Here is a 26,680-nt window from a genome sequence, read left to right as displayed (position 1 = left end):
GGAGCCAAACAGTACCGACATTTTGAAGAGCAACATGTTGGATACATATTATCCAAATCGAAGCAGTCACCTCGAGAATGTTTGTCTGTATGAGGTTCTGCAAAATTACATATTCAAGAGGTACATCAAAGAAGATACTGAGAAAGGAGTGTATGCTGTAATAGGAAGTGAGGGATGTCTGGTCAAGCAAAGAAAATGCCACTTGATAAACCATCGAAAATTGAGTGGCGAATCTCCTGAAAAAAAGGAGTTTTTCTATTTAGCACTTTTGCAACTTTTTAAGCCTTGGCGTGCAGAAGAGGAACTGCTTGGAGATTTCCTTTGTTACGAAGACTCATTCAATGCTGCCAAGGAGACCATAGAATGTCCTGCTTTTCCCAAATATGTAGAAATGTTGAATGTGGAAATTGAGCAGGAAGCAACGATTGCAGCCGAGATTGCCAGAGACAGTTCTCAGGACAGTCAGAGTTCTGCTTCATTGAGTCAGGATCCACTAGGAGGACCTCTTATCGAAAATGAAGCTGCCACTGCTATGAATGAAGTGGAAAGAGCCATGGCACATGCTCAGGAGGATGCGGTTAACTTAGAAGAGTTGGAAAGACAACTCAACGTTGAGCAGAGGAAAATATATGACGAACTTACCATGCAAATTGATCATGGATTAAGTCATGACAAGAAAGAGTGCTCATGTACGTCGTTGAAGCCTGTCCGACTGTACGTGAGTGGAGAAGCGGGAACTGGAAAAAGTTTCCTTATTAAAGCAATTTCATGTTATTTGCAGGAAAGGACAGAGTCATCGCTGTCTTGTGTTGTCACCGCTCCAACTGGACTGGCAGCACATAACATTAAAGGGATTACTTTACATCGTTTACTGATGCTGCCAGTGGAGCATGACAACAAATTAGAATATCACAAGCTATCTGGAGATGCTTGTTTTGAAGTTTCAAGAGTCTTGAGGAAAATGAAACTTCTTATCATTGACGAAGTAAGCATGGTTTCCAATGTCATGCTTGCCTTTGTGCATTTGAGAATGCAAGAAGTTCTCAAAACAGAGTATGATGTGTTATTTGGTGGCAAACACATCACTGTTTTCGGAGATCTTCTGCAGCTGACACCAGTGAAAGGGCAACCTGTGTTCAAAATGCTCACGCATGAAGATACCAGGAAGTGCTTAGGGAGTATTGGCAACGTCAATATATGGTTAAACTTCAATTATGCTGAACTGCATGAAAATATGCGTCAGGCAAAGGATGAAGTTTACAAGACTATTCTACAAGATGTTAGAATTGGAAAAGTGACCGAGCATGGGAAAGAAGCTTTACATGCACGATTACTGACAAATTTATATCCAGACGAAGATGTTGTGCCTGAGAATATTTTTCAGAAAGTTACTGAGAAAAAATCTGGAATATGTTTGATGCCAACTCTTGCAGAATGTGCCAAATTCAACAACAAAATGTTGCATTTAGAAAAGCAAGAGATTGTGAAATTGGAAGCTATTGACAGAGTAGAGCATATGGGATCAACAATTATTTTGTCTGAGAATCTGAAAACAAAATTGGATTCATTAGAGAAGAGTATATCTAAAACTGCGGGTTTTGAAAAGACTCTGAATGTGTGCTTGAACTGCCGTATAATTTTAAGAAGGAATTTACATGTTGAAAGAGGTCTGGTAAATGGATCAATGGGTAATGTTGTTGATTTTGTGAAATACAGAAATAGAGATGGAATTGAATTTTTAAAAATTAAATTTGATGGCATTGAGGAAGTACAGCTAATTGCTCGTTGTTCTGCTAGATTTTTGCTTGTAAAAGACTTATATGTTCGTCGTAAGCAGTTTCCTGTTTGCTTGGCATATGCGGTGACAATTCATAAATCGCAAGGTTTAAGTGTAGACTGTGCATTGGTGAATATTGGCAGTTCTGTGTTCAAGGAGGGTATGGCATATGTGGCATTGTCACGAGTTAGGACTTTATCGGGATTGTACTTGATTGAGTGTGATGTCACAAACATTTGTGCGGATCTAGATTGTGTTAAGGAATACAATAGGTTGAGAAGAGAGTATGCGCCACATTTGCCTCAGTATCCTTTGTTTGAGAAACGTGTGGTAGGCCGGAAACGAAGAAATGTGACCAATACTGGGGAGGTTGTAGCAAAAAGACGAAAAGTCGATGAACCTGAAATTACAAGCAGAAACAAAAAGGATTCTGTTGAAGATGTTGTTGGTTTTCAATTTGAAAACAGTTCTGGTGTCAACTGCTATGCTAATGTAGTAGTTAATGTTTTGTTTTCTCTAGAAAATGTAAAAGAAGAGATTGTGGTCAATTCTGATCAAAGATTTTGCAGTTTGTTAAATTCTGTGTTAGAGAAATGTAGCACTGATAGAACAAACATAGAAAGTGTGTCTGAAATTCGAAATCTGTTAGACAGATGTTCAGGCCAAACACAATTCTCTCAAAATAGTCAGCAAGATTGTCAGGAGTTTTTAATGTACATGCTTGATGTATTGCATGATGAAGGTGTAGATGTAGATCACCTGTTTGGGCTTTCTTATCAATGGCAGCATGACTGCGAGAACTGTAGGGTATCAAGTACTACTAGTGTAGACTCAGAAAGATTTATATATTTAACTTTGCCAGACAGTAAATCAGTCTCTTTTAATAAGCTAGTAAAAGCAGCTGATCACAACATGGAGTGTAGCCAATGTAAATCTGAAATGATGTCCACATTATTTATACGAACATATGGCCAGTATGTCATTTTAATGTTCCAACGATGTAGGCCTGATGGAACAAAATTGACAACTTTAATTAAAAATGTTGTGGCTTCACAGTTGTCAATATCAGGAAGGACTTTTGTAACTGTAGCAATTATATATCATGATGGTCCTTCAATAACATCAGGACATTATACAGCTTATTTAAAGTGTAGAAATGGCTGGTCATTCTGCAATGATTCTGTTTTAATTTTCAAAAAAAAATTGCCGTTTGACCTTAAAAACTCTTACCTGGTGTTTTTAAAACCAAAATTTTAGGGAAAGAATCTCGGGATGTGCTCTGAGGAATTTCAAGAAGTTCTCATGGCTCCTACACGATTTGGCCTTGAGGATAAGTGTAGTACAGAGACATAACTTCTTACCATAACACTGGACTTTATGGAGAAATACGTGCACTTTGAATGAGTTCAGAAAAACTGTTTCTTTTTATAAGCTAATTGAAGCAGCCAATCAAAACATGGAGTAGAGGGAATGTAAGTCTGCAATGCTGTCTACTGTTTTACATTGCTTTGTGATTAAAAGTGATGTAGAGAATTAAATAATTGTACTAGTCATAAAGGTAGTGTAAGTCTGCTTCATAGTAAGCAGTATCAGTGTGATAGGAAATGTAGAACATGATTGAGGAAGAAGGGGAAGATATTACTAGTCCAGGATTGTGTAAATGATCTTCAACATTTTAATTCTGAAAGTTGTGGAAATGCGAAAAGACGGGATTGGCTAACAAGAAATCCAAGAGTTATACATGGCTCTGACAAGATTTGGCCTTGTGGAATCTTGTGGTAGAGAGCAAGAAGTCATTTATTGTATGTAACATGTTTTTGAAAACGATGGAGGTTTTCTTTCAGAAAGTGGCGGGTTGAAAGTAATAACAGCACAACAGAGTGTAAGCTGTTCATAGGACATCCTTGGCCGTCATGGAAAGTAAGTTAACTTTAAGGAGTTCTGAATTCTGATTTCTAATGTTGTATGGGTTTTTTAAACACAATCATTTTGATTGTGTTTTTTTTCCCCGCTGTTATATGATGAATACCTTCAAGTCACTGTTTTAGTGAAATTTGATACATTCTGAGAACAGCAAAAATAAACCATTTAACATGTATAATTAATTCTGTTCTGTTTGCATTTATGATGTACATGTAGAACTGTGTAGGAGGCATGGAGAAGGTGAGGCTTCTGTAAGTGTCAAAGTTGTTGCATACAGTCCTCATATTCTACGTAGTCTTTTATATTTCATTACTTTCACTGTTTCTGACTGATCTAAAAAAATTTTTTTTAAAAGAACAGTAAGTATAAGGGAAGGAAACAGACAGTTATGTTAAAAGAAACACAGCTATAGGGAATAAACTAGGGATACTGTTACCCGCAATCCTCTGCTGATGATGTCACTGAGCATGTCATGAATGATGTAATATGTGACATCATCAGCAGTGGATTACGGGTAATAGTATCTCTAGTTTACTCCCTTATAGCTGTCTTTCTTTTAACATAAGTGTCTGTTTCCTTCCCTTATACTTACTGTTCTTTTTTTTAAAAAAAAAATTTGGGTTCGCTTCCGGTTCGCGTACCGGGGAGCGAACTGGGAAGCGAACTAAGAGAAATAGAGGTTGGCACAGTTGCAAATATTGTACCAATTTTTTAATAACGGGGAGGTAGTTCTGAAAAGAACTTTTTTTTAAATTGTTTTTGTTGTTTTATATTTTTTTTATTATTTTTCTGAACATTTTTTTACTTTTTTTGAATTTTTCTGAACAGTTTTATAATTTTTTTGTTTTTTTTTCGGAGGGGGCAACGAAAACGATTCATTGTAAAGGGCTCAACAGGAGCAAGAAAACAAAAAAAAAGAATTTATTGTTTGGGGAGTTTCGGACAAACATGAGCATGATTGTCAATAGCTCTGTTGATCAGAGTGATGCTACTTTCTGCGTAGCAAATGAATCCACTGCAATGTAGGCAGACTTGTTTTACTTCACGAAATCTCGTTTGTATATTTGGCACCATCTCCCTGCCCTCTGGTCCCGTTACTTCCGGTACAACAGATCTTCTGGCCATAATAGGGAGATTATCTAGGTCGTCCTGTTCCTCTTCTTCGTCTTCTTGCTGAATTATAACTTTAGCAGGTGGTCCACTCTTCCTTGGATGTGGTGGAGGTGGTGGGGAAGCACCAGCTGAAGCTAGTAAAGAAGCCAGAGCTCACTGGTAACAAAGGGTCTTTCTCTCACAATGATGAAAGTCAGAGTGAGGAAAGAAGGAGGGATTTTCACCATTTGGGAAAAAAAATAGTTCTCAACCAATGAAAAGTGTTCATTTTAGATCATATGACCTAGTCTTACATCATTAGGAAACCGAAAGTGAAATGAACCAATGAAAAGTGTTATTACCAAGTCACATGACCTGCTGTGTGTATGTTACGCGCTTTGCAGGGCCTCCCGGTTTGCTTCCAGAAACCTGTGCTTTGCGACTCGGTAAGCGTACGAGTTCGCTAACGTAGCACGTCATATGACGTATCACGCGACAACGCGAAACGTCATGCGGACGGGAGGCGTCACGATGTTGTTTTCTAACGCGGCAGTTGCGGTAAAGAAACGTTTACCGGCTCGTGGTCTATTTCGCGGCATCAAGGTCAGCTAACGGGAAGCTTCCCGATTCGCGAAGCGGGACCGAAGAAAACAAAATATTTAAAAAAAAAGTTATTAATAAACATATAAAATATATTTTTGGATTTAAAGAAGAATACATTTTACAGCTACAGATATTAGCTGTTAAAAAACCAATGAAATTCACTGAAAAAACCATAGGTTATAGACCATATATAGTTAGGAATTTGCATTTACAAAACCTTGAAAATTCACTGAAAAAACCATAGGTTAGAGACCATATATAGTTAGCTGGACATTTTATTGACATAAAACCAATGAAATTCCATATATAGTTAGTTGCACTAACTATATATCGTGCACCCGCAATCCACTGCTGATGATGTCACATATTACATCATTCATGACATGGTCAGTGACATCACTGATGACATCACTGATGACATCTCAAATGACATCACTGATGACATCACTGATGACATCTCAAATGACATCAATGATGACATCATGACACACCAATACCAGTTACTACATACGCACTCACTGATTCCTACGTCTACACACACATTCACTCATTCACCCATACAATCACTCATACATACAGTCACTCATTATTACAACACTATCATATGCACTCATACACCTATGCAGACACTCACACACTGCCACTCATCCATGGAGTTACTCACACACATAGTCAGTCCTGTAAAGAATCAATCACACTTCCATTTCCTCATCTATACAGTTAAACACAGAACACCATACTTCAGTGACATCACTGATGACATTACTGATGACATCTCAAATGACATCACTGATGACATCTCAAATGACATCACTGATGACATCATGAAACACCAATACCAGTTACTACATACGCACTCACTGATTCCTACGTCTACACACACATTCACTCATTCACCCATACAATCACTCATACATACAGTCACTCATTATTACAACACTATCATATGCACTCATACACCTAGTCAGTCCTGTGAAGAATCAATCACACTTCGATTTCCTCATCTATACAGTTAAACACAGACCACCATACTTTTTCACACATATACTAACACATACTTACTCTCTTATACAATCACTGATACAAGTACACATTGATATGCACAGAGTCACACACCTCCCAGCCAGCCACACACACACTCAGTCTTCCATACATCCACTCATTCTTCAATATGTAAAACATATTTAAACTTTACAAAAACACAGACACTAGATGATGTCATCAGTGATGTCATTTGAGATGTCATCAGTGATGTCATCAGTGATGTCATTTGAGATGTCATCAGTGATGTCATCAGTGATGTCACTGACCATGTCATGAATGATGTAATATGTGACATCATCAGCAGTGGATTGCGGGTGCACAATATATAGTTAGTGCAACTAACTATATATGGAATTTCATTGGTTTTATGTCAATAAAATGTCCAGCTAACTATATATGGTCTCTAACCTATGGTTTTTTCAGTGAATTTTCAAGGTTTTGTAAATGCAAATTCCTAACTATATATGGTCTATAACCTATGGTTTATTCAGTGAATATATATATATATATATATATATATATATATATATATATATATATATATATATATATATATATATATATATATATATATATATATATATGTTTATATGCCAGCAATGATAACACACTTGGTAAATATAATGCATGAATGATACTGATGAATAAACAAGCAGCAAATAATATGAAATAGGACTCAAGCAAATATACTAGGATGTCCTGCAAGATATCAGAAAGATATATATATATATGATTACTTTGGAGGTGCACCTTGACTCACTCACACATCACAAATAAAAACATATCAAAACATATCAAATGATAAAAACATATCAAATGATCAAAGCCACTGGCCAAACATCACAATGGCAATAACCAAAACTCAATACATCACCTGGTGCAAACACTGCATCTCAGACTGGGGAAGTTAAATAGCCGTGATTGAGAGCCTCATCAACCAGGATCCCACACTGCGAGGTAGACGCATTCATCTCCACTCAGATTCCAAAATCTCGGTTTCTTAGTCAGCAATCCTCAGCTTTAAACACACTAGAAGGTTCGGGAAAGTACTCCCCATGCACCAGAGGAATCTTACCAGAACTGGTCAGGGTCCAAGCAAGCACTCCTATGGCAGGAAGGAGTTCTCACGTCCCCTTCTCCAAATCCCGCATGTTCCAGCCTTTATCTTGACGAAGCTCACAAAAGAGCTCACAAAATAGTACATTAAACAAAAAACAATCCTTCAACGTGAATAACCCAAACAACTTGCAAGCACTGCTGTGCACGCAGAAAAGCTAAAGCAAGGCAAAGTCAGAAATCAAGATGACATGAGGCCATGTCAAAGCCAATAGTAAGAACTTCATAATTCTCATCAATGTACAACACAATGCACAATTGTGCACAACTGATGATAGATTCACATACTTCATCTCTCAATGTACAACACCAAGCACGTGTGCATCACTGCCCACAACACTGCACTTCGAGACCAAAAAGTAAGTTCCACAACTCTCTCTCCCTCACACGCTTTCAAATGCACATTCCACACGTTCTGTTCTTGGCAAGGCTGTCCTACTCCGTGACAGCTTCAACTGAAAGACAGCAAGATTACGAGAAAGAAACTTGTAAGAGAAGCAAGGCATATGCAGTACCGTCATACATTCAGGCTAGGATAAAATAACACACTAAAGTCAGTTAAGATAATGGTAGTCAAAGGTCATCACAGGGTGTCAGACCACAAGAGTACCTCTAGCACTACACTGTCTTTTACTGAAATGTTCTTAGAAAATTCTGTTTTTGCACCGATTCACAGAAGCCACTAACTTTATAATGAATAAATGGAGGTACACTGAAGCGCCCCTCTTGAAAGTCTACTTCAAATCTTTTTACATATTGCTATTTGCATAGGTGTCTGTAGGCAATGTCGGATATACAAAATGTTCTAAAAGTTTACTTCTAAGTACTTCAAACACACTGAGAGGTGTGGCCCTGTCTAGGCCCCAATAGGATTACTCATTTGTGTGGTATCTTGGCTGTGATCATATTAATTTCAAGACTATTAAGGTTATAGCTGGACTGAGTGGATTGAAGTGAAGCGAAGATGCTTGGGTTTTGTCACTTAATTATGTTGTAAAAAGGCTACACCCTTGAGTTATTTTGCCCCTGTGTGTTAATGGACTTGGTAAGCCATGCAGGCCAACTATGGAGTGTCTGTGTGAGGCATAGGAAAGAAAAATGCAAGTAAAATGTAAGCAAGTAAAATGTAAGTAAAATCTGAACAGGCATGTGCATCAATAAACCCAGTTACATTGCAAATGTTAAACACAGAGGACCTGATTCACAAAGGTAAATGTACATTTTTGTGTACATTTATGATTGTTTGCAGTTCACAAATGTTTTTACAATTAGTGTCTTTACGATTGCAGAGCCTCCACACATAGGATGATAGGACTGCCCCTGAAGATCTACGGGACTACGTGTTTGGATTTGTCCTTGATGAGAACAAGATAACCAAAAATAAACATTTTGGAAGCAATCTTGATCAAAAAGAGAAAAGGTCCACTTGGACCTGCTGGGCAATCATGAATCTAAGCTAGCCACTACTGTTGCGACCACCTAGATAGAGTCAAGATACATACTATAATATTTTGAACATAGAAGAACAATCCTATAAGACGGACGCAATTTCTTACATACATCGATCCCTGCTCTGAGTGAGGAAATAATATATCCGGATAGGAATTATTAGCTCTAGAACCAGTTGGTCCCTTAAGGAACACCCATATGCTGGCTGTCACTTGATGGTAAAGAAGACAGAATTCAGCCAGAGGTATCTACAATGCAAATAGAAACATGCAGATAACCCCCTGTCCACTTTCAATGGTATAATTATATTGAATCTGTAATTGGTCCTGATGAAGGTGATATGAATAATTTCTCACCAAAACGTGCTTAGACCATTTCCAGAACCTTGAGAATCCTACCAGAGACACAGAAAAGAAGAGAAATGGTTGAGAAGAATAATCCAAATCTGGAATGTCTATGTTCCAATTCAAAGTTATGGAGGATTCCATATATGTTGTATATCTTTATGTCATTTTATTGTTACTTTTTGTGTTGTTAGTATGTATGCTAGTATGAGTGAATAGGTTGCCAGGTGAAAATGTAGGTTTGATGGTTTGTTTGTGGGGTTATTCACAATTCTGTGATTCAAATATTAAGAAATTGTAAATTACTGTACTATTTTATGACTTTATGAGCACAAAAAGAAAAGAAAAAAATATATATATATAAATGAAAAAATAATATTTTCGTCTTTGATATGAAATAAAATAACAATTTATACAGAAAATATATGTCACAAGACTGAGTGTATGGGGAGATATGCTAGATTTGAGCCTTTGGCCAATGTTCGAAATTATATAGGTCAGATTAGAGATTTTCACTTACTTGATATGACTGTCCCAACATGTTATGTGTAGAGAAGCCATAGTCGTAAATATACTACTAGTAAAATACCTTTGTGAATAGCAGACAATCATAAACTTAGACAAAAGTGTAAGTTTACCTTTGTGAATTATTCCCTGGGATATACAAATCATGGTGTTATTATGTATGTACATGAAAGCTACGCTTAATTTGAGTTGTTGGCTGCCAATGGTGTCCACTGGCACTCATATCATATCGTATCAATTCTTCTTTATTCGGTCTTAAAAAAAGATCATAAAAACACAGGACAAAAACAATACAATAAAATATAGATACAAAAATTCCTTGTCACAGCATTTCAATCTCATTCCAGTATGATAAATAGTTGAAAAAAATCACTACAATTCATAATCCAAAAAATAGATAAAATAGCATTTTATCTACTCTCCATTGATTTCCTACTTCGGCTGGCCATCTTGAGAAAGCAACATTTATTAAAACAGATTTCATGTCTATTTAACAATTGAAGCTAAGTTAATGCCACCCTACATTGTTGAAAAGCAAGCTTAATCGTTTAAGTCATGATTGAAAGAACTTATGATAAAATCCATCATATGTTGCAAACATGGTATAATAATGGCAGATAGTATGCTTATTGGAAGCCTCCTGAATCCTCAACGTAGTAACATACTCTAGAAATATATGCTTAACCTTTTTTTGCAGTTTTAGTGATCAGATCAGGGGCGGTATACATTTTAGGAAGGCCAATTTCACCCAAAGTTATGCAGACATATCTCAACTAAGGTATAGCAGAACCCCTATCCAACTTCAGGCAGTATTCAATAACTGCCCTAGTAAAACTAGCCTTCTTATAACTCCATACACTGACCCAAAACAAAAGTGGAGCTAATTTAAAGCAATCTATCATATACTCTCAATTTAGTTTAGAGTGCAGGATAAAATTGGCACTTGAGGGCATGAGATTTAGCAATTTCCTACAGATTTTATTCACTTCCACCTGAACAGGGGCAGAATTGTGGCACCCCTTAAATTTGGTAAATTTTAAGGAAAGGGAACTAGTGGACCTACCATCCCTCTTGGCTAGATTAAAAAGGGAGCCCGCTGCCCTCCCAAGTTTCCGTCTAGCAATGTTTACTTGTACCTGTCAGGAATTGCTTGCATCAAAAGCCATCCCAGGATAACAAAAATGTATATCTGCACTTAGCTGCTTATCACCCAAATTTTGTACTGACACAACTTTCCCGCACGGGCCGTAAGCATAACATGTGACTTCTCAAAATTGGTTTTCTTATTTAAGGTTGCCACAAAAAGAATAAAAGATTCCACCAGAATATGAAGGGCTCAGGGGGTGCTGGCCAACAACACTGCGTCGTCGGCATATAATAAAGCCGGGATAGCTAAATTGGCTATTGTTGGTACATCCATCCTGAGTTAAGTCTAATAAAGATACATTCAAATCATTGCTATGTAAAATAAAAAGTAGCGATGCTAGTACACACCCCCTGGTGCACTCCACTGGTCAAGGAAAAGGTATCAGAAAGTTCTTCTGATTGACTAGTTCGGACCTTCAAATTAATTAACATCAAACATAATTTGTTTCTATTTGTTCAGTTGAAAGTGGTGGAAAGATCCATGAAGGCTAGGTACAGTGGCAACTGTATACTTACTTACTAGCTGTTGTAAATTCCGGCACCTATCCACTGTGCCTGGCCCAGGGTGCAAACTGTATTGACAATTGGATCAAATACTATTATCTACAGCCCATGTTCTGCAAATGATTAAAAATAACCCTCCCCAATATCTTTAAAGAGCTTTCCACGAAGAGATAGGTCTATGAAATTTAGGTAACCCTCTAGCACCTTTTTATAAAAATAGGCCCTATTATAGATAAGGACCAGGACTCAGGGTTAATGCAACATACAGAGTTTTTAAAAAGGTTCACAAGTAGGGGTTCCCAGAGTTCAGGGCTACATCTGTAAAGATTCATAGGGATTCCATCGGGCCTGACACCTTACTGCTGGTGCTTGCACGTATAGCATCTTCAACTTCCCTGGTAGTAAACTGTAATAGTATCGGTGCAGTCAAAGAGATAAAAAGCTGTTTCAATAGATGCTCTCATTCGATATCCCTTTCTGAGTGATAAATGCTGGAAAACTGCTCAACCCAGTCCTGTCCTGAAATAATACAAATTAAAAGGGGATTCAAAGTGACATTGCTAAAAAAAAAGCCTGTTAACTGTTTCCCAAAAAATCTTACTTCACTTTTGTGCAGCAGCCAGTTGAAACATCTTCCAATCATTAAAAAATAATATGAGCTTATTTTCTTTATTATTAGATTTATAACACTTCCTAGTCTCCCGAATTACCACAGCATCCCTAGGAGAGCCGGCTAACATTTTTCTCAAATGGTGATTAGCAGCAAAGCATTTGCCATCAAACCACTGTGGGTTTTAGACACAGATACAGGGGGTTTCAAGAAAGAATTCTTAATGATAAATCATAGTTGCTGATAATAATGAGATAACCCATCCCTAGATCCATCATCTAGGCATCCCCAAAAAAGTGGTACCTTCTTTAATTGATCTCTTAGAATAGACGATGGATCTTTCATACGCCAACCTAACCTTAAACCATCTCTGGAATATTTGCTAATACCATCATCTAATGATGGGCTTTTATCCCTAGATAATGGGAGGACTCCTTTAACAAAGAGGGCATTGTGATCACTCCACTGTGTTTCTATTATAGTGCTTCACCAGCACCAGTGCAAAAAATATTTTGATGCAAATACATAATCAATCATAATGGAGCACCTACAAGCATGGGCAGAAGACAGCCAGATACTAACAGACATACAGTATGGCTTCCGAGAGGGGCTGGGAACGATAGAGCAGAGTATAAACCTGGCATCCTAGTGAGGAAATACACGAGAGCTAAGAAGGAAAGCCTGTTTCTGGCAATTGTAGACATCACGGCGGCCTTTGATTCTGTAAGGCAGCAGATTGTGGGAAGTTTTAGAAAATGCAGGGGGTGACCATGATATTATTATTTTTTACGCTGTCTGTATAGTGGTGCAGCAGCGAGTGTGCATTATGGATTGGGTGGTAAAAACACAGCTTCCTTTCTCATCAGAAGGGGTTCAGGCAAGGCTGTCTCCTGGCCCCCTTTCTTTTTAATCTTTACATTAACGGACTGGAATAAGCACTGCTAAGGAACAATCAAGATGTTTCTTTAGTGGGGGGCGTCCCATACCCGCTCTCCTCTATGCGGACAACACAGTTTTAATGTCCAGAACACAAATTGGTGTCCAGAGGGGCCTGGACAGTTTTATTAATTTTATGAAGGATTTAGGTCTCTCTATTAATATATCGAATACGTATTCAATGAGTTGTGGTCGTGGAAGTCATAGCAGAAGTTAGCACAGACAAAGAGTTTTTCATAGCTCGCCATCTTATTTAACCAAGGCAATTCATGGGCTCAAGCTATATCAGCGAAGAAACTGGCATTTACTAAGACAACAGCCCCTCTGTCTTTTCTAGGAAGCTAGGCAGGAAACCGCCAGGTGAACTCATCTAAATTTATAAAGCCAAATGCACTACAACTGCAATGTACGGGGCGGGAGTCTGGGGTTTTGCTAACACCCATTCGATCCAGGTTGTAAAAAACTCTTTTTTAAAGATACATTGTATCAATCCCAGCCAGTACCTCTCCGACCTTTTAAAATTGGAACCCATCCGCCTGTGGCACAGGAAATTGTTAAAAGAGAAAAGCAAATTAAACAGGAAAATCTTATTAGATTGTCTTAACCTGGAGGAGGTTTAAAGATTCCCTGGGTTCGGTATGTGCGTGATTTCATGAATGATTTAGGGCATGCAGAATATTTCTCTGATCCAAGATCCATGCAGGCAATTACTAGAAAGGATATAAAAAAAGAGGAACTCCAGTTACTGGTCACAATAAGAATGTCTGAAGAGATTCTAAAGCCTAGTGTTAACCCGATAACCGCAGCGGTAATTCCGACGCGGTGTGGGCGTTCTCTTGCGCTGGCGGTGCCGCGTCGGCCGTTGGATGTGCTTGCACTACGAAGGCAGCAGGGAAGGCGTTAAACAACACCAGCTAATTTGAACTACTTTTGATATGGAACCATATTTAATATTTGTACCTGCTGGGTTTGACAGGCGGCTATTAACTAGATTTAGGCTAGGCACTGTTCACAGACTCGTGACCTTTCCAAAAATGAATGATTGGTCACGGAATTTGCACTTATGTCCGTGTGATAATCATTCTGACCAGTCCACCATTCATTTAGTTTTATTATGTAAATATTATATAGAGTTAAGCAAAGTTTGGATTCTTCCTCTTTTAAGATATCAAGGGTTGAGGCAAAGCCGTCCAGCACTGATTCAACTTCAGTTATTGGAGAATGAACATGTAGCTTTGCGCATAGCAATGTTCTTGAAGAAAGTACTCCATCATAGGAAAAGTATTATATATGATGAATTCTAACTGTATGTGCACTTGCCGTTTTGTAGTGGTTTTATTATCAACCCCAAATTGTATATGTATTTTTAAAGTTTTGCTACTCTGATTGTGTGTAATCCATTGAATTGTTATGAATTTTTGAGCTTTTATGATTGTTAGAGAAGGCAGTCGAATAAAGCTTTCCTTGACTTGACACAATCAATGGTAGACACTTGCTCCTTTCCTCTTTGTGTCAGTTTGACTAGGTTAGTCCCCCGTAAATATCTAATCACATCTTCTCAATCCATTGGAGCAACTAAATCCCTCAGTTCCAACCCCCTGGCATCCCACAAAGCAGTATCTGTACCAATGCATCGCATGTCCACATAGTCAGTTTCACTCCCCATTTTTGCATTAAAACCCCCACACATAAAAATTATTGGCAAAGACACATTTTCAATTCCCTGAGGTTTTAAAGCTGAAATAAAGTCAAGTAATTTGTGGACTAGGCTAAGATAAGACTTAGATCATTATTATAAAAATTTACCAAATAGAAAGAAAAGAATCTGCTACTATCTTCAATTAACAAAACCTCGAATGCAGGTCAACTCATATTTATTCTAGACACTTTAAAAGGGAGATTAAGATTAACACAGCTGGTGATACCTCCTTTAGCTCTCCCTTGGGGGGAAGGCAATGGCAGGGCAAGAATAGCATGAAAAACCATTCCATATTATAGGTTTTAAAGCCCAAGTCTCTTGAAAAGTATTATTGTCAAAACGATGTATAAAAGCCAGACAATATGGGTTAAAGATCTTTTTTTTGTGCCCAGCAACATTACAGCTAATCACAGCAAAACTGTTGAACCCACATAGTTCCTATCACTGCGACTCTGCTACTGGAGATAAAGAATTAATAATTGAACTTGTGTTGATTACATTGACCATATTGTCTTTGGCAGACACAATTTCATTATTTCTCTTTTGCAGAGCAACCCTTCCGTTAAATGCATAAGACAATTCATGGGTATTGAAACAAGGGGTCTTGCACTGAGTACCTGTGCCGTTGGCCATAAAATCTGAGACAAAGTTAATTTTATTATTGCTCTTTTGCAGAGCAACAATTCCATTAAATCCATTAGGCAGAGTACAGGTATTGATACAAGAGGTCCTAATCTGAGAATTAATTGCATTGGCTATAATTTTGAAGACAAAAATGATTTCATCATTGCTGTTTTGCAGAGCAACTGTTCCATCAAATCCCAGGGACGGTTTACTAACATTGGGAAAGGGTGTCCTAAACTGGGGACCCATAAGACATCCATCCTGGTCACCCAAATTCACATAGGGTGCAAATCGATTAGTGCACCCAATATTAAAACGTGTTGGTAATTGAGTGCAACAATGGACCCTGGGAAGGCTCTAAGAGGGACTCAAAATAGAGTGGCCTGTGAAAAACACCCCAGTGGAAGAGTGGGAATGTCACCAATCGCACCCAGGAGCTGAAAGTGCCAAGACAGGATTCTCTCCACAATAATGTGGTGTCTAAAGTTCATGCTGATACAATCCCCTTGAATACTCGTGTGGAAAGGACCAACCCATGCAACTCGGTGTGTCATTAAGATATTTTTATGGTCTTGCATACTAAAATTAGAATTTTTAACCAACCAATGACAGACCATATTGTGGAGCTCAGTAGGGGACTCTTGGGAAGAATTTGAAACACAGGGTATACCTGCTAAAACAACAACATATGAACAAGTGCAGGTGGCAAATTAATCACCGGTAATTGAGGATACTTTGCCACTAAGAGACCATAGATGTGTTAGTCAGTACTCGTATAGGGACAGCAGAACTTTGAACACTAGAAACTTGAGGTGGAGTGCCCAAGGACTTGTTAGACTGCATATGCAATACAGATCTCTGCCAGACATTAGCCTTTGTTTGTATTCCATGCTGGGCACGGCCAGTGCGCTGCCTGTGCTGTGGAATGCTTCTCTGGAATGTATGGTACTCGAACGCCCATAATCAGCGTTGCGGCCTCCAGGTCGGGCCGGGAATGCTGGGAGTTGTAGTCTCCCTCTCCCCAGCAGCACAAACAAAGCAGGCAGGCACGGAAGGCAGGGTCCACACTGCAGAACACCTCCCTGGAATGTATGGCACGTCATCTCCTGTAATGAACGTTGTAGCCTCCGGGCCGTAAATGCAGGGGCTGTAGTCTTTCCACCCCCCCTCCCCCCCCCCCCCCCCCCCCCCCCCCAAGCACAAACAAAGCAGGCATGCAGGCAGGCAAAGAGGTGAGGGAAGTGAGGGAAAACACACAAAGCTGAAAGACAGAGGATGAGGGAGGAGATTAAGAGGCCACAAAGAGAGAAAGCAGGTTCCTGCAAGAGTGATATTAAGGGGCAGGGAGTGTCTGGTAGTGGATTAAAGCTGCATGGTGTGGATTTAGAATTACACAGACATGGTATTCGGTGAACTGACTTACTCACACAGGCTTTTTAGCAGAGCTTTGGACACTGGCACTCATTCTTTCACACATTAAGCACTGCATGAAAGGGCCCGAAAGTGGCAATTAAAAGAGCATCGAGCAAAGTGAACTGGCTAACTCCACTCAAAGGTTTTCATTGGTGAAGCTTTGGGACTGGCAATTACTTGTTCTCTTTCCCATGGCTTTGAAGTATGATAGTTTTTGTTTTCATTCTGGCTGGCAGCTATAGTAAATAAAGAAAGCATCACCGAAGCCTCCTGTATTGCTTTAAAATCCCAATTTACTCCAATGTTTTTACGTCATGATAAACACAATGGGAATGCATTACCTGTAGTGCCTTCTTGCACAAAGAAGACACTATAATCAAATAATTTCCTGCTCTATTTTTGAGAATTGCTTTCAAGTAAATGTATTTGGCAACTGCACTCTCAGGAAGCCTTAATGTACAGGGCTGAAATGAAAGTTCTCTATTCTACCCTGCTCACTGATGCGAATTGGTAAAAATTCAATCAGATGCAATAAAATCTTTTTTATATGGGATTTATGTGTCTTAACATTTTGCCAGCAGTTTTTAATGGTCTATTAATTCAGATAATGCATCATTCACAGTGTTCAACATCTCGCTTCTTTTCATCTCTTTAACATGAATGATAATCTTTTAAAGTTCCTGTGTAGTAACCTTTATAAGAATCACTTTTATAGAGTGTGTTTTATGCATACAGTCACACTTATCCAGGCACTCTTGGGAAATCTGTTCATCAAGGCAGAATGAATGGAGCCAAAATGACCTTAAACGGGATGACCTTCAGGTTTGCATAAATGTTATGGCTATTTTCAAGACGACAAAATAAGATCTCCTCCCCATACTGCCCTTATTCACTTTCTCATCCTGTTGATTTTTTTCTTTTTCAGCGTGAGTTATATGCTATCTATTATGTCCTTTGTCTGTCTGACAGGCACGTGCCAAAGCCTACAAAGATGGATGGGCAATGTCTTTTCGTAGCTTGTAGAGAATTTTGACATCATTTTAAGAAATGTTCGAGTTATGTTCTGATCAGGAAATTTGTGAGTGAAAGGGTGTTCCCCTTGAAACATTGCACTGTTTATGTGCTTCAATAACAAGGGGATGTGAATTGACTCACGCAATTAAATACCCTTTTTGACCTAGAGTTGTGTTATTTATCTCTCAGAGGGCCTGATTCATGAAGGGAAACAAACACATACATTTGTGAATAGCAAAGAATTGTAAACTTACACAAACGTGTAAGTTTACCTTAGTGAATCAGGCCCATAGAGTCTGTCCTTTTTGTTTTTCTAAATATGTCAAAAATGCAAAGAGACCATTTACTCGCCACTCTAAAATATCAGTATGTTTTATTTTATCATAGCTCACACTTAAGGGAGTTACAAAATGCGTTATCACAGAATTAAATTAGTAAAAGTTTTTTTTTAAAACTTAGCGCCTGATTTATATATTGGCAGAGAGGGTACTCCGTAGTGACGGAGTCCCTCATCACAAATATAGTGGCCCGCCCTCGAAGTTTAATTAAGTTTGACCTCAGCATAGTCTACTCTGTCTCTTTAATGGCCAAACTTCTCCAACGGCATTGGAGTGTAAGGTTTTTCAGAGAAATGGCTACATGTCCGCCCTCCAATTTAGATCGACAGATATGTAGTCCTAAATTACTTTACCTTACAGCCAGGTAAAACCTGATGGTAAGGAACAGTTAACCCCTCCCATGCTCATGACGAGCTCAGCTCATCGTGGTCGTGACGAGCTCGTCATGAGCACACGGCCACCGTGGCTCATGATGAGCTGAGCTCGTCACGAGCACCTGGGCGCTGCGTGCGCCCCCCCTCCCCCCAGCACAGCGGGGGAATTAGCCCCACAGGCAAGGCGTTAAACCATTCTAATGCTCCCCTTCCCATGGGAGAAGACTCCCACAGAAAGGGAAGCATTACTTTTTTTCTTTAAAAAATGAAAATCCAGTTGTGGGATTTACTTTTTGACTAGATAAAAGAATACTGCTTGCTGCAGGACTGCGTCTATCTGACGCAGCCTTGCAGCAAATAGCAAAATGCATCGACATGAGCCGCCGTCATGGTGGTTCCGGACAATGCCTTTATAAATGACCACCTGCTTTGCGGTCATTTATAAATTAGGTGGGTGGCCTTTCCACCATTGGGATGGAGTGATTTACTCTGTCCCCATGGCGAACCCACGGGCCGTCTGCTGACATCTAATTCAGGCCCTTATTTTTAATCATATGACTAAGTGCTTTTAATTTAGCATATTATACATTAGATTTCAATGAAGACCATGGGCCAATTTCGAATTTTAAAGGGTGTGAGTATCCCTAGAGATTGATGGGTCATCATCAGGCCAAAGTTAGAGATTGCCCCTCCCCCATTTACAGGTAAGCAGAGAATAAGCTTTCCAGTGGTGGATCCTAGTTGGCTTTGCCATCATAAACCTTTAAGCTGGATCCCAATCTGCCACGGGGCTGCCGAGTTATAGTGACACTCAACTTGTCTTGTGGAGGGTGGGACCATTGTCACTAGATTTGCCTGTTCAGAAACTCCATACAAAGCATGGAAATCATTCTAGTCAGGGCAGATAAATCAACTAATGGTCACAACAGGCAAGAACAATTTCCCTTCATGTCAAAACCCTAGTTTTGTTTTGGGAAATCAAACTTTAGCTTTGAAACGTTTTTTTAAAACACTGAATGCACAGTGGACACAAGCAACCTGGAGCAAAGTCAGCAAAGATTACTTTTTTCAGAGAACCCGACACACCTGCTCTGAAAATATAGAGTTCTCTGCCAGGCAGGCAAAAATGTCTTGGTATGTTTGATGCTTACTTTGCCACTGGAATCAAGCTAGCCTGGCTGATGAGGGCTGTTAGCCCGAAACCGGCACCAGGATGCTTGTTTCCAGTCCAGGAAAGACACGGCTTGGCAGTTTCGGGCAGGTCTGTTCCCATGAGGCACAGGGTCAAGGCTGGTTTGCATATAGCGGTGTCTAAACTGGGGTGGCGAAGTGAGCTAAAGAACAATGATAGATTCAATGATGGATTCAACCCAGATCTGCAACGGGGGTGAGAGTCTGAAAAGTTTTAGGACTCCGTCCTTCATCTCCTTGTGTTTGCTTTGTCCCCCCTAAGTTGGCAGGGTATGCTCAGACATGGGTTCCTTGCTCACTTTGTAAATTTGATTGGAGAAGCACTCCTGGTTTTCCACCTATCACCTTTATAATTTTAAACGCAAATTTTACTCGCTTGATTCTAAGCGTGCTACAGTGATGGCACATCTGCCCTTCACCGTACCTCCCTGTGAAACTTCCTACCTCGAGTGAAATCACACTCGAACACTGTGCACTGTTGCTAGAACACTTTCCAGCTGTTATTTATTCTTTTTGAATATTATTCAAACAACACTTTTTCAAAAAATATTAAACAACATAAATCATTCCTCGTGTAATGTACAATCAATCTAAAATGTACTTTTCTTTTACATTGATAGCTCTCAAGCTATAAACAAAATACAAACATCTTCACTAATACAACATTTTCAAATAACAATTGTTTTTCAATTTCCAAATGATGCTCAATGCATTTCGGGCCGAGCAGGCTCTTCTTCGGGGGCCTGAAATCTAAACAAATGAAAATCTTTTAAACATTTTTTTCAAAAAAGTCGACAGCAACAAATTCAAACATGGGACCACTGTTTGTTATCAATACTGTAATTGTGTTTGCACCTTCTTTCAAACATAAATTCGTGAATAACAAAAATTAATGTGCAGAAAACTCTTCGAACCTCCACCGGTGATAACAACCCGTGCTCGACCTACGTATAAACTCACCCCGATCCTTGTACGAAAAAGCGGGCAAATCTGCAACGTATCAAAGCTTCCTTAGTACTTGAAACTCCTCATAATCAAAAATCCTCTATGCCATAGCTCACCAAACAGTGTTGCTTACCTCAAAACAAGACCGTAATTCAAAAATGTCTCCTCAACCACTCGACTAGTTTCTGCAATACAAAGTATACCGCATATGTAACCCTCTATTTGCTTACACTCAAACATAAATGGAACCATAAGGCTCCCGCCTTCACATACCTGAAAAAACACGTTTTCTCTCATATTGTAAACCACAAACTCCACCGGTCACAAAACTCTTGATCTAGAAACGTTTTCCAATTCTAATGAACTGCTGAGCTTAAATTTGACACTCCTCCTGTTTGACAACGTCGAGCGATCTTAGACTCGCATCTACCACAGTAAACACCAACAAAGGACTCATCGCGCTCTGTCTTTGGCGGCCATTACTCACTATCTATACTCGACTCAAATAACCGGGTCAAACGATCTTACCATTGTGCTCAGAAAGTGCAAAATAATGCGAAAAACTACAGAATACAAAACAGTAGTGACGTGAACTGGAAAATAAAAAAGAAATAAATAAAATGCATGTAACTAGGTGCTCATATTTAAAACATTATACATATATCAGAGGCCTCACACAATTTGTTTATATTCAGTAGAACAATGCTATTACCATCTTTGTTCATAAGAAACATGAAAAATCAATGTTTTCATTTAAACCTCTTGGTTCTTGTGTTTCTAAACGTTTGATCCAATAAGTTTCTCTTTGATGCAGGGATCTGGTTAGACCCATGGCTTGATGTTGTTTTATTTTTTCTAGGACTGAAAACTGCAGTTGAGCTATGCTGTGTTTTGCCTCCATCCAATGTACTGCTAAACTGCTCTTCACATTTTGATTTCTAATAGTGCTTTTATGTTCCGAGATCTGGATTTTTAGTTTGCGCTCTGTTTTTCCCACATATAATTTCCCACATGGGCATTTAATGTTGTAAATCAGGTCACTGGAATTACAGTCTGAATCATGATACAATGTTATGACTTTCCCTGTTTGTGGATGGTGTAAAGTCAACCCAACTATCACGTTGTTACAATGAACACAATTAGCGCATTTCTTCATGCCTTTATATGTACTTTGTTGTTTTTGTATGGATGAGGTCATTAGAATTTCTTTCAAATTCTTTGAACGGGTAAAAGCAAAAATTGGTTTGTGATCAAATATTCCATGAAAATCTGTTTCATTTTGAAGTGATTCCCAATGTCGAATCACTATAGTTTTAATTTTCTGGGTGCTAGTTGAATATTTAGAGACGAATACATGTCTTTCAATTACTTTCTTGGGTTTCTTCTTCAATAAATTCTCTCGATCACAGACCATTATGCGATTTCGTGCTTTGGTTAGAACGTCATTAGGGTAGCCTCTCTCTACGTACTTTGTGTGTTGAAACTCCATATGTTTCTCGAAATCTTTGGTTTCGGAACAGATCCTTTTAATCCTCATAAACTGTGAAAGGGGTAAGTTATTTTTCAGGTTTTGAGGGTGAAAACTCTGGAACAGCAAAGCGTTGTTCACATCTGTCTCTTTTCGAAAGACTTCTGTGTGTATGCTGGATGTTTCTAGACTGATAGCTACATCCAGAAATGAAATCCTGGTGTCACTAATGGTGTGTGTAAATTGGATATGTTCATCATGATCATTGAGCATTTCTATTTTTTTCTCTAAAGACTCTCTATTCGATGTCCATAGGATGAAGATGTCGTCAATGAACCTACAGTACAGTGCTGTGTGTTCTTGCCATTCTGGGTTACTGTAAAAATTATCTGCTTCAAATTTGGCCATTAAAGTATTGGCGTACGCCGGTGCCCCTGCCAACCCCATGGAAGTACCATTCTGTTGCAGAAAAAACTTACTGTCCCATTGGAAATAACTGTGGTATAAACAAAAATGAAGGATTTTCAAAATGAACACTTCATTGGCTCTGATGATGGATTGGCACAACAGGGCCCATTCAACAGCTTCCAGTCCAGATTAGTGAGGAATGGACGTATACAGTGATTTAACATTTATTGAGCATAGCAACATTTTCTTGTTTGTACTTATAGTCTGTAATTGTCCTTTACGTATGAAGGCCATTGTTGAACAAAAGGTTGTAAGAACGTGTCTATATACTGCTCAAGGGCTTCAAAGATGGTACCACACCCTGTACTATTGGTCTCATTGGGGGATTCAAGCTAGCCCGAAACTGGACCCAGGATGCTTGTTTCCAGTCCAGGGAAGACATGGCTTGGCAGTTCGGGCTGATCTGTTCCCATGAGGCAAAGGGTCAAGACTGATTTGCATATAGCAGTGTCTGAACTGGAGTGGCGAAGTGAGCTAAAGAACAATGATGGATTCAAACCAGATCTGCAACTGGGGGTGAGTGTCTGAAAAGTTTCAGCATTCCGTCCAGCATCTCCTTGTGTTTGTTTGATGGTTCTCCATCAGGGGAGTGGAGGCCATAGGCTCCATTGACCTAAGTGCTGGTGCGCTCCTATGATCACTTTGCGTCTTTATGTCTATATGAAGGTTGTTACAAACTTTTAGAGCAAAACCAGAACAGGTTTGCTTCAAATGGTCTTCATTTTGAAAAGTGGAATCACGCTGTAATGACTATTACAACTGTAAATGGTGAAAATTCTCTTCTAAACACCTGCTCAGGCTTTATAATGGCACCCATTAGGGGCATCCTTTATTCTGCAGCACATCTCATCTAGAGCTTGAAGAAATATGATCACATCAACTCAACCCAATTTAACCTCACTCACTCTACTTTCTGGCTTGAACTATCTTCAAGAGAAGCTTGACATCTTTGGTGTCTCTTGGCACATCCACAGCCAGGACACTATTAAAATTGAGGGAAAGAAGAGTAAAAAAATAAAAGTTAGGGGACTGGTCTTTTCCATGTATGCTTCCAGGGTCAGGAACAACATCATGTGTCTATCATTAATGCCTCAACTCAGCTTCAATTCAGGAACGTACTGAAGGCCCACCTCTTTATAGCATACTACATTATGGTGTGATAAGGGTGACAAACCAGCTCCAATAATTTAGTGACTGTATTCTTGCTTTTGAGTATTGACAGTGCGCCTCTGCCTTTGGCTAAGTATGTGCTCTACATATACCTCATACATACAAACATACATACATAAATACATACGTACTTATGCCGCTGTCATTTATTAGGAAAGCAAGCCTTTTCAAATGCAATATGTTTTATCTTGCCTAATGCTCTCCAAAATCTTCTGGTATTAGCAAACAAATGTCTGTCTTAGGTTTTGGGAAGGGAAGATGTTGCGAAGCTTATACACTAAAATATTATTGCATATGTTCTTCTCTTGTGCTTCTTCTCTTTTATGAGCCTGCATGAACTTTAATGTGTTCTAAATTATTTACATTTGCTGCTTAGTAACATCAAATCATGGCTGCCTGTGATATGCCAGGATTTACCCGTAAGCCAAGGCCAGTTTTATGCTAGTGTGGTCACCATCATGCAATATGTACCCACAATATGTCATGAATTGCCACCATAGTTCAGGGGCCATAATTATAGTTGGGGCATGTGGTCTGAAAACCACAACAATTGCAAGAACTACCAGCATAGTGCCAGGTTCAGCATTTTATAAGGAGTGTGCGAGGTGCCATGGATGCCCTCAAGGTGTCAAAATTTACCTCTATTGTGCAAGGTCCACTATTTTCAATGTGATAGCCATCAAGTCCTTATCACTCATCAATTTCCAAGAATGACCACCATTGGGCAAGGACCATTATTATACATGTAAGTAATAAGCATCATCCCATGGATGCCCACAAACTGCTAAGTACTATCCTCATTACTGAGGATCAGCATTTTAAGCAATGAGCTTAATCCCATGGTTCCCCACAAGATATCATGAACTAGCAACATTGTGAGGCAGTGGGCATCATCCCATGAAAGCCCAAAATTGCCAAGTAGCTTCATCTTTATTGATGGCCAACATTTTACCAAAGTGAACAAAGCTTCATCCCATGGATGCCCACAATGATGTGGGAGTGTTATTTTTTTATCAGGGTGTGCTGTGGACACAACAGGCTCCTCAATCAAGTACACCACACACACAAACAGACATGAACACAGACACACACACACATGCACACACATGCGCACGCATACACACTCTTGCAGATGTGTTTGCACTCGTTCCCATACACACACACACAAATACACACACACATAGCATCAATATTTCTTTTTTCTTTCTCAGCCAAGCTAACTTTCTGACTACATGTGGCACTCATACCCTTGCAGATGCTCCCAAATTAGCACTCCCAGGATGAGGGAAAAGTGGAAAGGAGCACGTTGGTGGCCTGGTGGCATAGGCATCATTTGTGTCTCGCAGAGGTACAATCCAAAAGGAAGCGACTCAGAGCATGGGTAAGTGGCAAGCAACATTTATTCAGAGGAGAGGCAAATGAGAATACCTGGGGAAGGGAGAAAGCCACAGAGGAGTGTCAAAGTGGACATGTAGGTACACCTCAGAGAGAAAGGGCAAGCTGAAGTGCCTTGTACAGCTGTGTCACTTGATATTCTTGGGCACCTGGAGGAAGGAGGCAAACTGGACCACCAGTAAGTGGTAGATGTACTTTTGAGGTGGGGGCATAGCTCTAACGAGTGAGAGAAGATGTGCCTCCGCAGTAGCGTCCCCTCTCGGTCAAGGGATCCATTTTTTGGGGGTTGATGGAGTTCCCCCTTCTTTAAAAGCTAACAGGTGAATTTTGTTAACCTTTCTCTGTGCAGGTGGAAGCACTGTTTCAAAGCTGGGGACACAGACAACACATGAAGGGATAATAGAAAATGATACTACCTTCCAATGTCATCTCCTAAGCTTCCCAGAAAATGCAGCACCCTCATTTGAAGACATCCAACACTGGAGGGAAATGTAGTAACAAATGGGTAAGAATTAAGAAGTCACAAGCAAGGTATGTCAGATATGTCAAGCTCAACAACAGATGGATGCTAACTTTTGGATCCAGGAAAATCTGGGTGTACAAGATGTTCAGAAAGGGTTGCCCTTAGCATTTTTTTGTCCCAGAATAAAGAATACAAGAGAAAGTCATTACTTTTTGTCATGCCACATCTGTATCAGGGCATCCATGAATACAGAGGCCAGGATGGTGGCTGAATATGCACAAACAAGTGAAGGATAACATCAAGATGTTTTCCACACATGTTCATGCCATGAACCTCTTCTGGAACACAAGCAGACCTTGTCTCAAACCTCAATGGTTCTGACTGTTCAACTGCCGTCATGCAATGGCCTAACCTCTTTGTGCAGATTTGTAGCGTGCAGCTAATCACCTGCGGGGGTATGGATTGCACTAGTGATTGGGGCAAATGGTTTGTGTTAGTCCTGACATCCTTGGTGTGGTATTCCCCAAAACCTTTCTGCCTTCACCACTCCTATTATACTGAATTTGTTGTTTTTTTTGGCTTTAGGACCGCTGCTAACCAGTACTAAAGTGATTAAGCTCTCTTCTTAAAACATAGTAAATCTGGCCTACACCTAATTGGCACATGTTATTAACTTGTAAGTCTGTAGTAAATGGTATTACATGTACCCAGAGCCTGTAAATTATTGCTACTGATGGACCTGCACCACGCATTGTGCTACCCACTAAGCCTTTTAAATAATGTCTCTAGACTGTGTAGTACATTTTTAAACTGTCATTTTGACCTGGCAAAGTAAACATTTTCAAAGCCTAAACCTTCAGTTTTAGCACTTATAAGTCACCCCTAGTGTAGGCCATAAAGAGTCATGGGGCAGAGTGTATTGTTTTTAAAACGTAGGGCATGTGTACTTAACCTTTTCATGTCCTGGCAGTGAAAAACTCCTAAAGCCATTTTTCACTGTTGTAAAGCCTACCTCTCCCATTGACTAAAGCTGGGCTACATTATTTTAT

The sequence above is a fragment of the Lissotriton helveticus genome, chromosome 6 (assembly GCF_964261635.1).
Source record: "Lissotriton helveticus chromosome 6, aLisHel1.1, whole genome shotgun sequence".
In the NCBI taxonomy this organism is placed as follows: domain Eukaryota; kingdom Metazoa; phylum Chordata; class Amphibia; order Caudata; family Salamandridae; genus Lissotriton; species Lissotriton helveticus.
The sequence above is the reverse complement of the archived record's forward strand: the minus strand, read 5'-3'. Positions refer to the sequence as shown.